Genomic DNA, 23,038 nt, shown 5'->3' with positions numbered 1-23,038 from the left:
AAATAGTCACATGCCTTTATTCCGATGTTGTTTTTTATGTTCGTATATAGAGATACGACATCCATGGAGATCAATTGGTAATTTTCTTGCCATGGTGTATTTTCCAGTCTTCTCAGTAAGTCATTGGTGTCTTGGATGTATGAACTTAATTGTGTGACATGTGGTTTGAGAAAATAATCTATGTAGTTTGAAACAGGTTCCAAAAGAGAGCCCTTTGCGGATAAAATCGGTCTTCCTGGGGGTTTGTTTCGGTCTTTGTGGACCTTAGGGAGGAAATATATTGTTGCGGTTATCGGGTGGCTGGTTGTTAAATATTTCTGTTCATCTTCATCAATCAAATTGTTTAATTTTCATTGACCTAGTTTTTCATCCAATTTGATCTTTATTTCTGCCGTTGGATTGGATTTTAGCCTCTCATAGTATTTGACATCTTTTAGTTGTCTATGAGCTTCAATGATGTATGAACTCTTCTCCCAGATTACAATATTACCTCCCTTGTCCGCCATTTTTATTTCTATTTCGTCATCTTTACATAGATTTTCTAGTGCTTTTCGTTCCTCCAAGGTCAGGTTGTCTTTGTAGTTGGATCCCTTGATTTTATATAGGTCCTGAATTACAGCCTCTTGAAAGATATCCACCTTGTTTCCAGCCGGTAACTGGGGATAAAATTTAGATTTTGGTTTTAATTTGCTGATGCCTGCTCCCATTTGTACGATCGCTTGACTGACCGTCATTTCGTTTCCATCAGTTATGTCTAAATTCAGGAGTGTGGTGTATGCTTCTGCTTCTTTTACACGCAGAACTGGGGCGCTTTCTTCATCCATTTGTGATTTTTGAATATCTTTTTTGTTTTTATTTTCTTCAAAAAACTTTGCCAGTTTAATCTTCCTTATGTATAGATAGAGGTCTGTTCGCACTTGAGCGATGTTCATCTTTTTCTTAAGGCAAAAATTTATGCCTCGCTTTAGTAACATGGTTTCCGTATCAGTGATTGTCCTTTTGGAGAGGTTGATAATTTGCAATTCATTGTTCATTTCCCCCTCCTCTGGCGCATACTCCGTGTTTCTGTGCCCACCTTTTCGGTTGATTGACTTGTTTCTGTTGCCCCTTCTTGTCTTTTTTTGTTTGTGGTCCATCGCTGTCCTCGTCCTCTTCCCCTTCCTCTTGGTTGATTTTGTGCGCCTCGGCTCTGTTCCCACTGTCTTTGTTGTAGCACGAGGCGCATATCTCCTAAAAAAGGCATCCGTTCGTTAGTCATTGATGTACTTGGTTCGCCTCCATTTTCTTCTGCTGAGATTAATGAGCATGAGGACGATGCACTGCTGGAAAGATTTGAGCCACGTTTTTGTGGGGACAGTTGTTTAAAAAAGTCATATTTCCTCGAGAAGCTAAATATACAGCCTTCCTCATAATCCACAGTGTCACGTATGAATTTGTTGTGTTTGCGTTCCCTCACTGTGTCTTCATATTTTTCAATTTGACTTTCTAATTCCTCCTTAAATTTTGACATTTCGTTGTTAAGTTTTAAGGATGTGACCTCTTTCTCCATTTCCTTTAGTTCTTCCTGTATTTTGTTCAGGCTGATTTCAATATGTTTCACCAGAATGGCCACTAGTCCTAGTGACGATTTTAGGATGAATTCCCCCCACTCCTCAAGTAATTCATTGGATGTGTCCTGGTGGCTGGGCATTAACATAATTAATTCTCAAGCCCCTCGGAATTCTTTGCACTTCCAAATATTTTTTAAGTTTGATAAATTCCCAGGATTTGTTTATCTCTTTGCGGCTTAATTTTTCCCACATTCGCAGTTTACTTTTTACATCTGATTTATGGGTATCCGACTTAGTTTGTTTTTCGCCTTTATCCTTGTCCTCATTTCCTTCCACAAACATTGTAGTCAGCAATTCATCTCGTTTTGCTGCCCTTTGTTCCATTCTGTTTGCCTGCTGAGGTTTGATTAATTCTTTTTTTGTCGTGGCACTTGGGAGCTTAAAGGTCGTACTTGTACATATTAAACATGTGGGTTAATTATGCGCGTTTCATATTGTAATGAAAATGCCAGTCGCGATGCTCCAAAACCCAACGTGTACTTTTCCGACACCAAACTGACAGCTTTGCTTTTTTCCGAAGCACATTAGTCTCACGGCTTCACTTCTTTCACACACAGACACGCTCTTACCTGCTCGCAGAGCGGTGTGTGTGTTCCGTGTATCGCCGGCTTTTCCTCTTGTCAGTGTTCACTCCGGTCGGGTGAATTTCAATCTCCAAACGCCGGTTCCCGGTTTCCCGACCATTAAGCGCTCAATGTGGGTGCAATCCCACAACAAGATTGGATGTTCAAAGAAGTTAGCCTCATCAATTAGTTGACTAATCCCACTAGAGGGATGGAAAAGGATAAATGTGGACATGAAAATTAAATGTCAATCACTATCTTATGTGTCACTAACAGTGAACTAATCCCACTGGAGGGATTGTAAGGGACAAACAGTTGGCAAAAATAATTGTCAAAAATAATAATGATGCATAATTATAATGCCAGCCAACAATACTATAAATATAAGGTTGAGGCAAAAGTGTGATTAATTTCTCTTGTTAAATGGTTTAATTTCACTTAGAGAAACTCCCCCCCCTTTTTTAAAATAAAATTAGATTGCAAAAAACCCCAAAATACCAGAATGCCTAGCGAATTGCAACAGGATGTGATGTAACATCAAACACTAAGGTCGCTTTAAATGATGTGAAAAAAACTTGTGAAAGTGATCGTGAGCAAGGTGCTTGTAGCACTGAAACGCGTAGATCGAGTCTGCTATCATGGCTGAAGGATTGCAATAAATCAACTTGTGGAACTTAAAGGGAGTGCGCCCATTGCTTTCGTTCAAAAGGCGGAGGAGTGTTAAATATATATATATATATATATATCACAATCCAGGATTACGCAAAAGAATTTCACACTGGTGCCGCAGCCTCAATTCTTCAAACGCTTTATTTATTTATGCAACGGGTGCCCAACGCGTTTCGTTGTTTCAGTCACTGCTTGTTCACGGGTCAAGTTTTACCGATACAACATGTATATTTAAAGTGCTAGAGACTAGTTCCGCCCTTTACTGATAGAAACAGTAGAAAGACTCCATTGCTGTATCTTGAACATATATACAGTGAAGATGCGTAAGTTTTTTCAGAACTCTAATTGTACTACATAAATCTACAATTCTTGAGTTAAAAAATTACAATGCAAAACAAATGAATATCAGATCATATAATGTCCAAGTGGGCGTGGCTTGACTATTTACCTGTGCTGCTTTGTCGGTGCTCATTTAGTCAAGATAATAATGTTGAATTGTACCGCCCCAGTGGTCATTTAAACTTAATACTTCAACCTCTATTCCATGTATTTATGCCACTAAACACAATCAATTTAACTTCATTATAATTTGCAAAAGTTGAAAACGAAAGTCCTGCTCAAGTGAGCATATATAAAGTTCATCTTCCGGATCTTCACATCTGTCATACAATTCATTCTGCAATGGAAACATATATTTTCTAATTTAGTATCAGAGGAACTCTCTCTTTGTGAATATAAAAACAATCAGTTAAAACATATCAAGAGAAAAATAGACGCAAAGGATAGACTCATAAATTCATGCTATTATCTCAGATAGATTGACAATTCCTCATCAAAGTTTAACCCTGCAGGTATCATGGTATTAAACTTTATAATCATTTTTGATTCAAGTTTCCTCAACTCAATCATGCGGTTTCCCCCTCTTTCCCTCTGGGGTATTGAATCTAACACACAGAATTTGAGGAGGTTTTGATTTTGATTGTGGGTTTCATGGAAATGGCGAGCAACCGGATACTGTCTATCATTATTAGCGATTGCTCTTAAATTTTCAAGAACTCTTAATTTGGCTTTCTTGATGGTGCTTCCGATGTAATAAAGGTCACAAGGGCATTTTAACGCATACACTGCGAACTCAGTGTCAGAGGAGAAATGTCTACTAATTTTGAATGCTGGCTTGTCTTTCCTCAATTTTATGGTTTTACAGTTTTGACTGTACTTGCATGCCTTGCACTTCATACAAGTAAAAAAACCCTCAACTGGATTCTTCCTCTTATTCTCTTTTATAGAGCTTGTCATTAAAGTGTCTTTGAGGGACTTACACCGCTGGAAAGTGATAGATGTGTATGGTCCCACATATTCATTAAGGTCATCATCAGTTCTTAACACTTCCCAAAATGTATTTATTATTTTTTTTTTTTTAAATGTGTTTTTATTGCAGAGTTAGAAACCACAGAATACAATTAGTCAACCAGTCCACTCGTGACATCCCCCCCGGTCAATAGTAAAACGTATATCGTACACAGCCATTCAGCCCGCATCCCGGAGGCCGGGCGGCATAATACTCCACTCAGTAGGAAATCATCACGGTGCGCGTCCCATGGGGACCATGGTTGATAAGTCGTTTTACGTATCTGCTTTTACCCCCCCACCCTCAACATTGCTCCCGTCAGCCATCCCAGTTGTGTAATCAGTGGTACTGTCCATGTCGGGACCTACCCCGAGCGCTGTAAGTCTATCATGCCGGCCGCTCCCCCCAGCCATTTCTCGCTCCGCACAGTACCCTACCGGCCTACTGAACTCAAGGCGCCCTAGCAGACGACCAGTTATTGGCTTCCGACCCACCCCAAACTCCCACTAACCTACCCCCCCAAAACCCCCCCTCCCTGGCAACTGCTGAGGTGTATGCCTCGTCCCGACGTGTTGGATGGATCCACTACAGTGCAAGTGACAGTACTGTTTGTGTTCGCCCCGCAGTGTCCGCTGGCTTAGTTCCCTTCGTCCTCATCCTCCACCAAAGAATCACGCAAAGCCTGCACCACCAACTCCCACGCACACGCTGCATCCAAAGCCTTCTCATTCCCAATCTTAACAGCCTGCTTCATCCGGAGCACACTCTCGCATTCAGACCACCGCAGCAATTCATTCTTCCATCTACGCAGTGACGGCCCACGCCTGGACTTCCAATGCCACGATATTTCTCTTTGCGCCAGTATCAGACCCAGATCAATAAACTTGCTCGTCACCTTGGTGTGTTTGGTGTGCGGGAACCAGAGCAACAAGCATGCCGCCATATCGAATTCCACCTCCCTATCGGTCACATCGTTTAGGAGGTCCCCCACCTCCGCCCAGTAGGCCTCCAGGTGCGAGCACCCCCAGAAAATATGATCCATGTCCGCTCCCGGAGACGAACACCGCGGGCAGCGGGCGTCCGGTACCTGAAAATACCGCTGTATCTTCTCGGGGGTTAAGTAGGCCCTATGGAGCACGTAGAAATGCACTTGCTGGAAGCGCGCATTTCTCGTGCCTTTCCACGTGCGCCGCAAGATGTGGCCCCATGCCGTGTCCGGTATGGGCCGGCCCACACTCTCCTCCCATTTAGCCTTGAGCCCCTGGAGCGGTTCCAGTCCCTCATTCAGCATCCTGTTATGGAGGCACGTCACAGCCTTGAACGTACCCGCCGCCATTACCACATACTGGCACGCCATAGTCGTGGTCGGTTCCAGGAGACCCCCTTTCCAGTGCTTCTGTATAGCAGCCACCACCGCCACGTGCAGGAGGAACCCCCCGTCGGGCAGCCCGAACTGTTCCCGAAGTGCTTCGAACGGTGCTAGAGCCCCATCGACGTACAGGTCACCCACCACCTGTAGGCCCGCCTCCTCCCAATCCAGCAATGGTGACCAATCTCCCCCGTGCGGCAGTGCCGTCAGCATACCGATCGGGATCTCCGGTGCATAAGGCCGCGTCGCCTTCGCTCTCCTAAGGCTCCTCTGCCAGCACAGCCGGAGTGTTCGTTCCTCCATAGTGAGGCCCCGTAACTCAAGTCTCTGCTGCATGACAATATAGGACAGCACATGGCGTTGTATCCCCCGGTCTCGGTCCTCCTCCGGGCCCCTAAACACCCTAGCCACGTTCTGCGTGAAGACCTGTAACTGCGCCGCCAAATAATATAGCTCAAAATCGGGTACAGCCATACCCCCTTCTATCTTGGGGCGAAGTAGCGTGCTCAGCGCAATTCTACGGCGGCCATGCCCCCATAGGAAGCCAATAATCATTGACCTCAGGTCTCTAAAGATCCCTTGAGGAATCCAGATCGGCAACGTCCGGAAGTAGTACAGGAAGCGGGGGAGCGCCACCATTTTTAAAAGAGCGATCCTACCCAGAACCGTCAGCGGGAGGGTCGACCAGAAGGACATGCTGCCCCTCAGTGCCCGGACACACCGACCAATGTTGCCCTCCAATAGATCCGCAGTCGCGTGATAGATGCGGACTCCCAGATAGGTGAAGCAAGATGGCTCCCAGACCACCCCCAGATCGCGACCAGGGTTGGGCGACTCCGCTCTCAGCGGAAACACACAGGTCTTCGCCCAGTTGACCTTAAGGCCCGATAGCCGGCCATACTCCGATAGCAGGTCCATCGCTCCTTCCAGGGCCCGCGCCGTGTCGTCGAGGTACAGGAGCAGGTCATCCGCATACAACGATATATAATGCTGCTGCCCGCCGCTGGCTATCCCCGCGTACCTGTCGCCCGACCTCGCATGGACTGCCAAAGGTTCCATCGCCAGAGCAAACAATAGGGGGGATAGGGAGCACCCCTGTCGCGTGCCCCTACCCACCGGGTATGCCGCAGACACCAGACCGCCCAAGCGCACCCTCGCCGTCGCCGAGGCATATAAGACCCTCGTCCACCGGCGGAACCCCTCTCCCATGCCAAACCTCTCCAACACTCCATCCAGGAAAGACCATTCTAAACTATCAAAGGCCTTCTCTATATCCACGGACAGGACCGCTGGAGCCCCTTCCCCATCCAAGATGGTGTCCATTATTCCCACCAGGCGGCATATATTCAGCGCCGTGCTCCTCGTGGGTATAAACCCCGCCTGATCCCTGTGCACCAGGCCCGTCATGTGTGGGGCCAGTCTGGTGGCTAGGATTCGGCTCAGGATCTTATAATCTACCGTCAGCATGGATAGCGGGCGATAGGACCTCACATCCGTTGCGTCCCTGCCAGGCTTTAGGAGCGGTACAATCAAGGCCTCTCGCATGGACCCAGGCAGTCCCCCCGCCTCATAAGCTTCCGTGTACACCACCAGAAGCCTTGGAGCCAGGCTGTCGACATACTGTTGATAAAATTCAATCGGCAATCCGTCCACCCCGGGCGTTTTATTACGAGCCATATGTTTAATGGCCACCCGTATTTCAGTGAGCGTGATCGGGCCGCCCAGCTCCTTCGCATCCTCTTCGTCTAGGACCGGAAGCTGCCTTTCCTCTAGGTACTGCTATTTCCTGGACCCCCACTCCCAGCTGACTCTGGTATAATTCCTGATAGTACACCCGGAAACATTCCAACACCGCTGCCTGGGTATACACCATCTCCCCCCGTGCATTGCTAATGCTAAGGACCGGGCAGCCCCTAAGTTCCGGGTTAGCAAGTCTGGCCAAGAGGGTGCCCACCTTGTCCCTTTCTGCATGCGCTCTGATGACGTACTGCCTGTAGTCGTAACACCTCAGACGTTCCGTCTCGGTGGCGACCACTTCCTTCACTTCCAATAACTGGGTCTGTAAGTCCGGCCTGGTCGGCCTGCGGCGCTCCAGACCCCTCAAAGTCTCTTCCGCTTTCATGAGTGCATTCAACACAGTCGTACGAGCATTTGAAAACCTACCCAAGCACACCCCTCTCACCACCACTTTCATTGCATCCCATTCAGTGGACCTACTCGTGGCCGTGCCCTCATTCTCGCCAAAATAACTGTCAATGCCTTGCCGGACCGCGTCGCTGAATACTGAGTCCTCCAGCATCTCCGGCCGAAGCCGCCATGTTGGTATCGCTGAGCGCTCCCGCTGCCACTGAATGTGTACCAATAGGGGGTTATGATCCGAGATGGTCCTAGCCAGGTACTCCGTATGGGAAATCAGTGGGGCTAAGGACCCACCGCAGAGCACCGAATCTATCCTGACATGCAGATCGTGGAGAGCAGAGTAAAAGGAATAATCCCTGGTGTCTCTGTGCTGCTCCCGCCAGACATCCAGCAATCCCCATCTGTCCTGCCAATCCTTCCTGTGCATGGCCAACCTGCGCACCGGGGAGTCTACCAGGGGGGGATGGGACCTATCCAGAGCCACATCCGTGATCGAATTGAAGTCCCCCCCTAACACTATCGGGCCCGCCAGGAAAGAGGCCAAGGACCCAGAGAGGCCATCAAAGTATCGAGCCTGATCAGTGTTCGGCGCATACACACAGCAGAGAACCACGTCCCTACCATACAGCCTCCCTTCCACCGCCACGAATCGACCATCAGGGTCCACCACTTGGTGCAGCACTTGAAATGGTATCCCCGCCCTCACCCAGATCAACACCCCCTGGCATACGCTGAGTAAGTGGTGCCAAACTCCTGGCCCGCCATCTTTTTTGCAATGCAGCGCACTCTTTTTTGGTTAGATGAGGTTCCTGTAGCATAGCAATCTGAACCCCCCTACGCACCAGGTATGCATGTACTTTGTGGCGTTTACCCATAGTTCGCAGCCCTCGGACATTCCACGTCAGGCATTTCAAATTAGGTAATGTCCCCATAACAACATCGAACAGTCCGATTCACATGACAACGGTTCACAACCCCCCCAAAGCAGTTGCCCCCCCCGAACACACCCTGAACAGAAAAACACCCCAAACCCCACTCCCCAGGACAGAGCACACGAACCCAATGTCAGCCCCCATCCAAACCTTGAACCAACTTCCCACTCTCCTACCCTGTGGTCTCCACCACAGTAGGCCTTAAGGGCCCAAGGGGGGTGAGTTACCGCCGACCCCAGCTAGCGGAGCCCGCGCCCCGCGCCTACATCCCCTACTGAGCGCTCAGTCCCCCTTCCCGGCAACCCGCTCATCACCAACAGGATACCACCCTACCATTAAGTCTCGATCAAGTCCCAAAACAGTCTCAGCCGCAAAATATTCCATCAGATGTCTGGGGGGTCACTACCGGCCCCTTCGAGCTTTCCGCTTCTGAGAGGTCGTCTCCCGTTCTGCTGCCTTCCCTGCCCGAGTCCGTTCCTGCCAGTTCACTGTTCTGTTGCGACCCCGTAATGGCCGCCGTCGCTGCGAGCGCATCCCTCTTCTCCGCCGCCATTTGAGCCTCCCGTTTCTCCCGCTGGCGCCTGTTGCGGGACCTGATGCGCTGCGATTGTCTGATCCGGGGTGGCTTAGGCTGATCTCGCCTGCTTTTATGCGACCTGTCCGTCCCCGCTCTATACGACTCCAGCCACTGCCAAACTTCGTCCGGAGTCTGAAAAAAGTGCGTAGTGCCATCCAGGATGATCCGCAGCTTGGCCGGGTAGAGCAAGGAATATTGGATGCCTTCCTCCCGGAGCTCTTTCTTCACCGCTAGGAACGATGCCCTGTTCTTCTGGACCGCCTTGGTGTAGTCCGGGAAAATCGTGACCCTACTGTTCTCCACCTCATATGGGCCCGACATCCTAGCCCGCTGGATGAGGAGATCCTGGTCCTTATAGTGGAGGAGCCGCACCACCATCGGTCGGGGGGGGCGGCCAAGCCCTGGCGGGCGAGCAGGCACCCGGTGGGCTCGCTCCAGAGTGAAGAAAGGAGTAAGCCCCTCCGGCGCCACCACTGTGCGGAACCAGGTCTCCATGTAGGCCACCGCATCCTCCCCCTCAATCCGTTCCGGCAGGCCTACGACCCGCACGTTGTTCCGTCTATTGCGGCCTTCGGCATCCTCCGCCCGTCGTTCCAGCGAGTCCAACCGGGCCAATATGTCCGTGATCCTGTGTTCCGCGGTCACCACCGATGGCTTCAGATCCAGTAACAGCTGATCATGGTCCTTGACCCTATCCGCCAGCTTCGCGTGGTCCGCTCGCAATAGCCCCAGGCCCGTGGCCACTTGGGCAATGTCTTGGTGTAGCGCCTCCTTGGTCGAGGTGATCGCATCGAGTATGGCGTCCAAACGACGGTTCAGCCGCTGCTCCTGGTCCAACTCCGGCGAGCGAGTCTCGCCCCTCCGAGTCGATGTCGCCGGGTCCCCCTCAGCGCGCTCCTCAGCCACCAGCCCTCCGGCCGCCGCCATTCCAGGGAACTGCGTCACAGGCCCAAGAGCCCTTCTAGCTTCTGTATTCGTGGTCCAGTGCCAACTCCCCGGCACCGGGTAGTGTCAAATGCCTCCTCCGATGCCCTCAGGATCAATGACCAGCTTGGCGAGCACTGTTCAGCCGACCCCCTCGGAAGCCTGAGGGGGGAAGGATAGATCTAGAGCCGGCGGCCAGCGAGGGCCCCCAAGGTCTGGGCGGGGCGAGACACTGTCCCCTGATCTCTGGGTCCAGCACCGCTGGTCCTAGTGCTCCGATCTATCGGTTGCAGGACCTCCTGCCAGTCGGCGACAACTCGGCCCAAAGCTGAAGTCCGGGGCCGCCCGACCTCCTCGCCGCCATTTTCTTCTCACTTTCGGCAACACCTCGGCCGTCGCCTCAGCTCGATCTCCTCGGGGCCAGCAGTCCCCCAACAACTCTCCGATCGTGCCCGGCTGTCCCCTTACACTTCAGGGGCCAGGGGCCTCGGGTCGCCCAGGGCGCAGAAAACAGGAGAATTAGCGGGATTCCGCGCGGAGCTGCGAGCTCACGCCGCCATCCAGATCGGCGTCCAAGCCACGCCCCCTCCCAAAATGTATTTAAGCATTTCCGTACCTCCCAAGCCTGGTTGTTGTACGTGGTTATAAATCTTAGCTTATTGTCTGATTCCTTATTTTCTTTGGATTTCTTCAAAAGGTCGTACCTATTGAGATTCTTCACTTTATCGACAGTTGCTGAAATAATGTCTTCTTTATATCCCCTTTCTCTAAATCTATTGCATATAACAATCTCTTCTTTTAAGTAGTCCTCAGTAGAGCTACAATTGCGTTTCGCTCGCAATAGCTCTCCATAAGGAATACTAGAAACTAGATTTCTGGGGTGACAACTCTGAGAAAGTAACAGACTATTGCAAGCAGTCTTTTTTCGGTGCAATCTGCTCTGTATTGCGTTATTGTCAATATATAGTTTGAGGTCCAAGAAAACAATTTCTTCCCTACTGGTCTCACTGTTAAACTGTAAATTACAATCGTTCACATTGAGTATACGGACAAATTCGTCAGCTGTCTCCTGCTCACCTCTCCAAATACAAAAAATGTCATCTATGTACCTGGCCCAGAGGACGACATGGTCTTGGTACAATTTGATCTTCCGGACCACCTGCTCCTCCCACCAGCCGAGGTAAAGACCTGCATAGCTGGGGGCGAAGCAGGTCCCCATTGCCGTCCCCTGGGCTTGTCTTGTTTTATCGAAGATGAAAAAATTATTTTTCAAGCAAATAGTGATCATCTCCAGTATCATTTCTGTGTGAACTAGAAATGATAATGATCTTTCTTTTAAGAAGTGTCTGCACGCATCCACTCCTGCATTCTGTGGAATGCTGGTGTATAAGCTACATACATCCATGCTTAAGAGCAGGTAATCATCTTGCCATTCAATTCCATTGATCTTAGTTAAAAAATCTCCAGTATCCTTTATATAGGCCGGCAGACTTTGGACATATGGCTGTAGAAAATAATCTACATATTTTGATACATTTTCCAATGTACTGCCTCGGGATGATACTATTGGTCTACCTGGTGGTCTAGTGGCATTCTTGTGTATTTTAGGTAGGAGGTATAATACAGGAATTTTTGGGTCCTTACAGTATAAATACATGTATTCTCTATACTCCAATATTTCCTGTTCCCTCCAATTTTTTAGATTGTCATACACCATTCTGTTTGACTCCTCATACTCTGATTTACCTGCCTTACTGTATTTAGTTACATCATTCAATTGTTTAAGGCCTTCCTCAACGTACATACCTAGCGGCCACACCACCACATTACCCCCCTTGTCCACTTTTTTAATTACAAAGTCTCTGTGATCTTCCAACGTTAAAATAGCATCTCTTTGCGCTTTAGTTAGATTCTGTTTACTTCTGTGCTTTTCAGAATCCAACTTCTTAAATTCTTGTATCATCCCTCTTTCAAAGCAGTTTATGGTAAAAATATCGATTTGGGCTTGAAGCCACTATCATTCGTCATTTCGATGTCAATGTCAGTGTTAATCAAATTCAGAAAGGGATCACTGATAACATCCCCCTGATTTCCCAATTCCTGCACAGTTTGAAGGATATCAACATCATGCACATTGAGATTCGTTAGAACATTAGAGACTTTGTTCAGTTTATTCTTGTGCAAGGGATCAGTATATACATGTGACCAAGGCCTCTGTGAAGGCCGAAACGTTATGCTGAGGTGCGCCTTTTCTATTATTGAATAAAACACTGCTCACCTGCACTTTGGGTCTCCTCTCTTCTTCTGCGCCGACGGTATCCAGGACTGGGCTCCAGGCGAGAGAAAGCTGAGATTGTCTCATCTCTACAAACCGGCATTGTGCTTCGCTGGTTCTTGGATGACCCCTTCCCTTACGAGCGGCGGAGCGGTAGGAAGCCAAGACCTCTGGTGACCCGGAAGTTGTATGTTTTCTCCCGTTAGGGAGTAATTGCTCCAGCCCCCGGCCACTGTGGACGCCGACTGTAACACGGACCTGACGAGGAGTACGGAGGGTGCATTGCTTCCTGAAGACACCTGAAGTCGGGTTGCAGTGTTTGTGTCGTGGTTCAAGACAGCGCCGGTAAGAGAAGTCTGTGCCTGGCCATTCGGCGGCGTGCATTTGCTTGTTCCATTGGGTGGCAGTAAGCACGCATTGCACGTTAGGAAACTCAGAAGGCAGCATGTCAGCAGACGCAATCAAGGCAAGGGAACTGGCAGCTCTTAATGCGTTTGATGATTCCCCGGCGGGGGGGTCATCTGGGCCAGCAACACAAAATGTACCTGTGAACGAACTTGGCAGCATCCGAGAAAAGTTTAAAAGATTGGAGAAGCTTATGAAGCGTGGACTTTCAAAATGGTGGGAGCACCGCTCCCTGAGCCGCTATCTTGAGGTCAATAGAATACCGTGGGGGCTGCGTGTGATGCTAGCCCCCAGCTATGAGGATCCGGACCCAGATATGCTCAGGGAGTGGGCAGAATGTAACCTCGATTCTTCGCGCAGGCTAGTACAGATACTTGTACGTTATGCAGAAAGCGATCGTCTAAAATCACAGTCTAAAATAGAGGAACTCAATTTGGAGATTGAATCATCTTGTGGGGAGTTTACTACTGAATGTACAAAGCTGCGTGGTGATATGATGGCAAGGCTTCAGAAAGAGGAGGAGGCAATCAGCAAAAGAAAGGCCTTTAAATTCCAGAGAGATAAGGCGGACTATGCTGAGGGGCGTATCTTTACTTTTGCTAAAAAATATGAAGCCATCAAAGCCAGCAGAAGACTTAGGGCTGCATCAGTTCCAGGCCGCTCCACCCAGAGGTTGGGATCAGGGGCAGCACAGCGAGATGATTCTTCAGAGTCTAATCTAAGTTCTTGTATTAACAGTGACTCGGACTTCAACACCTCTCAGACAGACTCGTACTTGGGGTTTACAAAAGCCACGTTAGCAGAGGAGCTCAAATGCCTACGGAAGGACAGGCGCGAGACCCTACGCCTAAGAGTCCAGGCGCCTGTAGAAACAAAATCCGCAATGCCAAGCGATACCAACGCCGAAAAGCCAATTTAAGAAAAAAATCAGCAGAAAAAGAAAAAAAGCACCAGGAAATGGAACAGGAAGTGAGCGATCAGTTAAAAACACCAGGTACTGCCCCCTCGATCATCAACCTTACTGACATGGTGCTTTCTCAGTCCGAACTCCGCATCCTATCGATGGGTCTCACATTCTGTCCTCCTTGTGATTTTAATTATGTGGATACTAGGATAGACCTATATAAATGTGTTCGCAAGATAAAATTACAGAAGCATTTTGCGGGTGGCAAGACACGTAACACCCCTGTGAGGGCGGATGTGACTAACCAGGGGCTCCTAGCTCGGGATGCCCCATGCTTGGAGGCCATGGAATCACTCGGACTGGAACAATCAATGTCGCAAGATGCTTCAGCACAAACAACAAGTAAGGTGGGGGGCCTTACATCGTTCAAACCACGCTCTACATATACTCCTGTGATGATATATGATAATATCGACATTTTCCATGATGCAGCTGTTAAGGAAATCAAGGGGCTGCACTCAAAATTGCTCAACTCTAAACATAGGAAATACACACAGAATGATCAATACTTGAAGCTCATCAAAAAGATCCAACAAAATGAAAATGTCATTGTCAGGCAATCCGATAAGGGGGGGCAATATAGTGTTATGGCCGCGACAACTATATTTGAAAGAAGCCCTCTCCCAATTGAACGATCCAGATTGTTATAGACACAGTGACATCACCCTGGTGAGGAAAGCTCAGGCAGACTTCTATTCATTACTGATGGGGTGGAGATCTTTTGGTTTGTTAAGCATGGATGAGCTCAAGTACCTAAAAAATGACAACCCGGTCATGCCGGTCCTACATCTAATCCCAAAGGTTCACAATAACCCGGTCAACCCCCCAGGAAGACCAATTATTGCAGCTTGCGGGGGATTGTTAGAAAAGACAACCATCTATGTAGACTCATTTCTGCAAGAGCATGTACACAGGTTACCGTCATTTGTTCAGGATTCTAATGATTTTGTGCGCAAAATCGAGGATATGGAGTGGGATCCTGATTGGTGGCTGATAGCATTAGACGTTACATCTTTGTACACCAGTATTAACCACCAAGATGGGCTACGAGCTACAGATTTTTCTTGGGACAGAGACCGATTTTGATGGCGGACCACAATTGCATGTTGTTGTCTATGATTTCATTCTGTTTTCACCACAATTTCTTTATGTTTAACAACAGATACTACCAGCAGATCAGGGGTGTTGCCATGGGGGCCTGTTTCTCTCCCAGTTATGCCTGCCTGCATATGGGCTATTGGGAGAGACAGGTCCTCTTTGGCGAACACTCTGACATTGCTATGTGGTCCATTGTGCGCTGGTATCGTTATATAGACGATGTGTTCCTCATTTGGAGGGGCACTCGTCAGGAAGCTGAGCAATTTATTGAGATTTTGAATTGTAACAACTACAACTTACAGTTCACTTCCGATATCAGTAAAGAGCAGGTGCATTTCCTAGACATGACAGTATCTAATGGACAGGACAAACTTGAAACCAAGCTATACAGGAAGCCCACGGCGGGTAACACAATACTCCATGCCAGTAGCCACCACCCTTCCCATCTCATACGCAGCATCCCCTATGGGGAGATGTTGCGTATCAGACGGCTGAGCAGCACTGAAGCTCAATGTCATCCAGCACAGGAGGCTAGCAAAGTTAGATTCTTGGCAAGGGGGTACAACCCTGGGCAAATTGACAAGGCCATTGCTAAAGCCAATGCTCTATCACGGAGCGAAACCCTACAACGCAAAGACACTACAGGGCCAACTATCCCCCAGGATCAGCCAGTCAGACTGATCTGGGCCTACAATAGGCAACTAGGGCGCTCAGTAAGATCATTTCCAGGCACTGGGGTTTAATCAAATGTGACCCTATCATAGGTGATAAAATTCCAGCGACACCATCCATCACCTATAGAAAAGCATATTCGATGCAAGATGCACTGGTCAAATCCAGCCCAGAGATTACAACCATTAAGAACTGGTTAGACAAGAGCAAGGGCTTTAGGAAGTGTTCTTCCTGCAAAGCATGCCAACATGGGCTCAACAAAACAGAATATGCAGTCCCGTTTACCCCCAGTGCACGCAAGATCAAGAAACAACTGACTTGCAAAAGTGAGTTTGTCGTTTATGTGCTGGAGTCCGTGTGCCCTGCGGTATGTGGGTAGCACCAAGCTGCAGGTGCACAAGAGGATACTCCAGCACATAAGGGCCATCAACACCAGCAACCCGGCATATCCGGTGGCCCGCCACTTCAAAGAGTGCCACAATAATGATAGCACCCTTTTGAAGTGTGGGCCCACTGAGAAGAGGAGGAGATAGGGAGGGTGCCTTAAGAAGGTTGGAGACCAGATATATACTGGAAATGGATAGCAGAGCCCCGGGGGGGTTGAACTCAACGGAAGACTTTTACACCTGTCTCTGAACTAGTTTTTTGCTCTGGGTCTCACACCTTTCCATTGAGCCATTTGTGGTAATCTTGTAGGACTTTGTCTTTCAGGCCTGCCTATGTATATAACCAGCTTGGTTGTCCTATTGATCAACTGGACAGTGGTATATGATACTTTTACAATATCCCATGTCCCGAGCATGTCTAGGGTTGCAATTGACCCAGCTGTGAAGTGTAGCCTAGGCTTAGGCTACCTGGTTGTGCAACAAACGCATATGCTTGACAGTACTCAAAATGAGAAAATTGACAAAAGGAAAAAACTAAAAAACAAAAAAAGTAAAAAGTCAACTTGTATTACTCACTTTCACTATAATGCCATTTTTTAATGCTAAATGATATGTGCATATCTCAATATAGGTGTGTAGGAGGAGAGGCTGCGATGTTGGGTATTTCAGAAAGTGGTATCTCCTCTCCTCATTTTTCCCCTCATGAATTAGACAGACTGTTGGCTTGTGCAATAAAAATATTCAAATTAGGATGCTGCGATTTCAGGGACTGGTAAATGCATTTATGCATCCATGTGTATAAACTACCCGAAATCTCATCCTGTGTATATAGTGTAAATTATAGGTCATTGTATATATATTAACTATTAATGTGTATATATATTTCACACTTTGATTTTAACATTGTGTTTTATATGATACAAGGGTTGTTATTTATTGGATACTTCAATTGTATATATGACACTATTTGCACTTTATTGATACTTTGCACATTGCTTTGTAGCACATTACAAACTCCATAAGGGATTATCCCGGGATGTGAGCTTCCCAAGCATAAATATGTTGTCTATGTCTATTGTTGATGTATTGCACATCTGACCATATTCAACCAATGGCGTTTCATTTTGAATGGCATTAGCACTTTAAATGTTGCCTCCTCCTTTGCATGTGACCAAGGCCGAAACGTTATGCTGAGGTGCGCCTTTTCTATTATTGAATAAAACACTGCTCACCTGCACTTTGGTTCTCCTCTCTTCTTCTGCGCCGATGGTATCCAGGACTGGGCTCCAGGCGAGAGAAAGCTGAGATAGATATATATATATATATCAGCTTTCTCTCGCCTGGAGCCCAGTCCTGGATACCATCGGCGCAGAAGAAGAGAGGAGAACCAAAGTGCAGGTGAGCAGTGTTTTATTCAATAATAGAAAAGGCGCACCTCAGCATAACGTGTTTCAACGGTTACATTACACTGAAAGGAGGTCTGTCGCTCTGTCACAAGGATGGTGTCATCAGTGATGTCATGAGTGATGTCACTCACCATGTCATGAGTGATGTAATATGTGACGTCATCAGCAGTGCATTGCACGCGCAAGTTATAGTGAGTCCAACTAACTATAACGTGGGAATTTCAATGGTTTTATGTCAGTAAAATTTCCAGCTAACTATAACTGGTGTGAAACCTATGGTTTTTTATATGAATTTAATAGGTTTTTTAAATGCAAATTCCTAACTATAACTGGTGTGAAACCTATGGTTTTTTCAGTGAATTTCATAGGTTTTTTAAATGCTAATTCCTAACTATAACTGGTGTGAAACCTATGGTTTTTTCAGTGAATTTCATAGGTTTTTTAAATGCTAATTCCTAACTATAACTGGTGTTAAACCTATGGTTTTTCCATGAATTTCAAAGGTTTTTTAAATGCTAATTCCTAACTATAAATCTCAGTTTATAAGTAAGACTGTTAGCGCACTAGTTGTTCTCTGGGACATTCTGTTATTGAGCTATATTATGACTTTTTTTGGCTGTTTTTTTGGCTATATTTTTTTTTAGTTTTTTGTCTCTGGTGGCCATCTTTGGGCTACATTGGGCTACATTGGGCTACATTGGGCTACATTTTGGCTCTAATATATATATAGCCCAATGTAGCCCAATATATATTTTTCAAAGTTCATTTTCGTAAAAACGACGTGAGCATATATCTTGAGACATAGCAAAGGCACATCGGGCTACCAGTCCCTACAATTTTGCCTATTTAAAAAAAATATATATATAAATATATTATTATTATTATTTTTTTTTTTTTGCCTTGGTGCGCTCCCGGAGCGCGCCCCGGGGTGCGCCCCAGAAATTAATTGAAGCACCCCGGGGAGCGTCCCGTAAGCGCCATTATCGTTTTCTTAAACATGATAGTGACGTATCGCGTAGCCGCGTCTGCGTGAAACGCACGGCGTAAGCGCACCCGGAAGCACTCGTGCGAATACGATCGCGCAATGTAAACTTCCGACGCGCTTACGCGACGCGACCCGGGGCGCTCCCCCGGGCACGCCCCGGGGCGCGTAGCGTAAGCGCGTCGGGTCATGTGAACTGAAAATAACACTTTTCATTGGTTCATAACAGTTTTGGTTTCATAATGATGAAGCCCCTGGTCATGTGACCTGAAAATAACACTTTTCATTGGATCTAACTTTTTTTTTTTCCTTCTGATGAAAGACCCCACCTTTTTCCTTTCTTCTGACTTTGTCCTTTGACTGAGGAAGACCTGCTTGTACCTCTCTGTACAATTTTCATCTTCATAATGGCTTCAGTAGCAGCAGCAGCTGGTGCATCTGCACCACCACCACCACCACAACAACCAAAAGGACCACCACAAGTGTTCATTGGTGGTCAGGAAGAGGAGGAGGAGGAGGAGGAGGAAGAAAGGACGAGAACATTTCTCCAAGAACACAATACCCCATACCAGCCTAGACCACACATTATTTGGGAGTTTTTTTCTCTTCCACAGGGGAAGAAAAGGGTAAATGCAGCCAAGGTGACTTGCCTAATCTGTGGCATGGAACTTTCCAGAGGGAACCCTCTTAAAAAATATTCCTTTGGAAATCACACAATGATCCGCCACATGCAGCGCAAGCATCCTATAAACTGTTCTGCTGCAGAAATGAAGGAACTGGCCAGTAACCCTTCCCCATCAACAAGAACCAGCTCAAAAAGAAAGCAACCCACTCCCTCAACACCAGAAGAAAATGAAACGATGCGTTGCGTTCAGCCACGATTTGCAGATTTCAGAATCACATGCAAATATTGTGGGAAGACCATCTCCTACGTAGAACAGAGCGTAAAGCTCATTGTCCTTGCTGGGGACAACCACAAATGCCCCAATCAACCCTAATTATTTCTTTTCTTTTTTTCGCTCCAGTTGAGCCATTTCCAATTCCCTATTTTTTCGTTTCTACCCATGAAAAATACAAAAAAAATATAAAAGTGTTCTGAAAAGCCAAAAAAAGTTCAAAATGTTCATAAAACATAAAAAAATATAAAACAACAAAAAGAAGAAAAAAAACAGTTCTTTTCAGAACTACCTCCAATTTCTAATAAAAGGCTACTTCTTTTTTCCCCATGGTAAGCTTTCCGGTACGCTCCCCGGTGCGCGTACAGGGCGCTGCCCCCGCGCAAATAAAAAAAAAAAAAAAAATCTTTTGCCCCGCAGGGCCCTTTTTTGGCACAAACAACAAACCTAGGGGGTCAGGGGGGTCTATCCCTTCCCCCTTATTGTCATTTCCCCCTTTTTTTTTAGCCACCTCTTGTGTCTCGATTTTACCGAGACACAAGATGGCGGCCGCTCCGGACTGTTTCGAATGTTTACAAACACCCGAGAGCCAATCAGCTTTCCATGCGCAAGTCGCTTAGCACGCCCGGTGCGCACCCCGGGGCGCGTACCGGGGCGCTGCCATAGATATATATATTTTTCTGAACCTAAATTACTCAAAATCCACTGGAGCACATATCTTGAGACATAGCTAAGGCACATCGGGCTACCAGTCCCTACAATTTTGCCAAATTTGGTCGAAATCCATTCAGCCGTTCGCGCTAAAAGTGAAATCGACCGCCCTATGGAAATTAACATGGGGAAAACGCATTTTGGGACCCCCCTTTTATCTCGGCCCCCGCTTGACGAATCCCCCCCAAATTTTCAGGGAAGGGCCGGAACGCCGCGAGGCCATTTTGAGGAGATTTTCAGTCAGATTCGACAACCGGCGCCAAAGTTATTCCAAATAGAATTTTGAGATTTAACATTGAAAAAACATCCTAACTATAACTACCTACTGGCGACCGCCAGTAGGTTATATATATATATATATATATATATATATATATATATATATATATATATATATATATCAAAACCTTTGAGGCAGGTAATCTCAGGAACCACAGCACCAATCACAACACCCAATACAGCGTTGGAAAGGGCAGTTGCAGCAGAAGGACATAGGCTATGCAGATGCCCACCACTGTGCTAGCAAAGTAGTCCCTTTTGGGCGTGTCTGCGTTCTGCTGTGGGCGTGTGCTGTGGGCGTGACAAACGCTGGGGGCGTGTGGTACGTTCCGCCCTTCATGCCATGTCTCATATTGTGTGCTAATCCCCCCTGCTCCCTTTAAATACCCCTGCACCCCATAATCATAACCCACCCTTACTCCTTAAAATACCCCAACACCCTTAAACACTAACCCATCTTAACCCAAAACCCAAACCTACCCCTGAACACTAAAAATACCCCTATACCCGCAACCCAAACCTAGCCCTGAAACCTAAAAATACCTCTGTACCCCAAAACCCATACCTATCCCTAAACCCTAAAACTACCCCTGTACCCCATAACTCAAAACTATATCTGAACCCTTAAAATACCCAAACACCCCAAAAGATATACCTCAGTACCCCAAAACATATACCCCTATACCCATACTTACCTTATCCAAACATTATAAAAAACATGCTTTTACCATTCATGCATTTACAACGAATTTCGTTGTAAACGTATGCGTGGTAAAAGCATATAAAATGTAATGCCATGAGTTATAATGGCATTGCGGAGTCATGGTACTTTCGTAATGAAAGTATGCGGAGTGATGGTATGCTGAAAGAAAGTTGCGGAATAATGTGTGTTTACCCCCCCCGGTAAGTACATTGGTGGCACGGCGGCCCACATCTCCAGCAACATACTCATATTTTTTCACCACCCATGCACAGGTCTCTCTCATTGATGGCCAGCACCGACATACACTTTTAGACACACCTCCCGCCACAAATTCTAGAATTGCAAACTTTAGAGCTGGGGAGCTACATTCGAATCTCGGCATCAGCTCAACATCCTGTGATTCCAGGCAAATCGCTTTGTCTCCCCGTGCCTACCACAAATGAATGTGTTCTTCTGCAATGTAAATTGTGCTGATGCCATGTTGTCTAGTTCGCGCTATATAATATTGCAAGGAAAAATAAAGTAGGGAAACTTGAGTTCACACACTACTGAACGCGCACTCTTCAGTGCATCAGCAGTGCTCTGCGAATCGGAGCGTTTCACAGGCCTGTCACAGATAAGAAATGCTATCAAAACGAAATCCTACAAAACAAAATACTACTGGCTGGCAGCAATTCATACCCGGACAACGTCGGGACGGGATGCTAGTATATATATATATATATATATATATATATATATATATATATATATATATATATATATATATATATATATATATATATATATTCTCACGGAAAAAACATTTACAGACGTTATAGTTACGAATTAGCATTTAAAAAACCATCAATCAATCAATCATTGACACTTATAAAGCGCGCTACATACCCGTAGGGTCTCAAGGCGCTGGGGGGGGGGGGGGGGGGTGCCGCTACTGCTCGAGCAGCCAGGTCTTCAGCTTCTTCCTGAAGGAGAGGTGGTCTTGGGTCAGGCGCAGGTCGGTCGGGAGGGAGTTCCAGGTCTTGGCGGCCAGGTAGGAGAAGGACCTTCCTCCTGTGGTCGCTCTTCGGATGCGGGGGACGGCGGCAAGGGCGTGGTTGGCTGATCGGAGGTGGCGTTTGGGAGCATAGAGGTTGACTCGGCTGTTGAGGTAGCTCGGGCCTTGGTCATGTAGGGCTTTGTGTGCGTGGGTGAGGAGGCGGAAGGTGATTCTTTTGTTGACGGTAACCATAGGTTTCAGGGACGTTATAGTTAGTTGGACATTTGACTCATATAAAACCAGAGAAATTTGCCTGTTATAGTTAGTTGAGTCAATTAAACTCACGCGCCCGCAATGCACTGCTGATGACGTCACATATTACATCACTCATTTTAAGTTCCATATTTTTTTATTGAAACAGTAGAGATGTCATCATTAAATACAAAATATTAAATTTCTGTCAATACGTTAGAAGTCCATCCCTAAAAGGTTGCACAAATCGGATCGATTAATAGATCAGAAAAAGCAAAACAATATAAGTGGATTATGGGAACATTGGAATATAAATAGCTATAGGATCGTTTGGGAATGTCAAGGTGGCTTAAGACCCTCCTTTCGGAATGGCTTTAGTAGTGTGTGTCGTTTGGCACTTGCATCAATATACATTGTAACAGGTGACCATAGATTCAAGCGGTTCGTTGCCAAGTGTATAGGATAAACAAAAGAGATATCTAATCTATGGTTCTGACACACAGCATACCACCAAGCTTTATAAGAAATCTTTCCAATTTGTGGTAATTTGCTGAAAAGCAATCGCAATTAACAAATCAATGATTTTGACATGCAGCATAGAATTTTCCCAAAAATGTGACAAACATCCTAGAAAAACATGAATAAAGGAAAAAGTAAACTTAGTACCATAAATTCGGTTAAAGTGGACAATCGTCTTTGGAGTCAAGTAACCAAAAAGAGGCTTGACGCAAAAGGAAAGCTTTTTCTGATATGCCAGGAAGTCTGGGAAGTTGACTCCACCTTCTGATTTAGGTCTAGTCAGTTTTAATAAAGACATTCGGGACTTCTTCTTACTCAACAGAAACAAGGAAAGTATGGAGTTGATTTTTTTTTAAATAAGTTAGCCGGTATAATCACTG

This window comes from Lissotriton vulgaris, chromosome 5 (genome assembly GCF_964263255.1).
Source record: "Lissotriton vulgaris chromosome 5, aLisVul1.2, whole genome shotgun sequence".
NCBI lineage: Eukaryota > Metazoa > Chordata > Amphibia > Caudata > Salamandridae > Lissotriton > Lissotriton vulgaris.
This window is presented reverse-complemented; position numbering follows the sequence as displayed.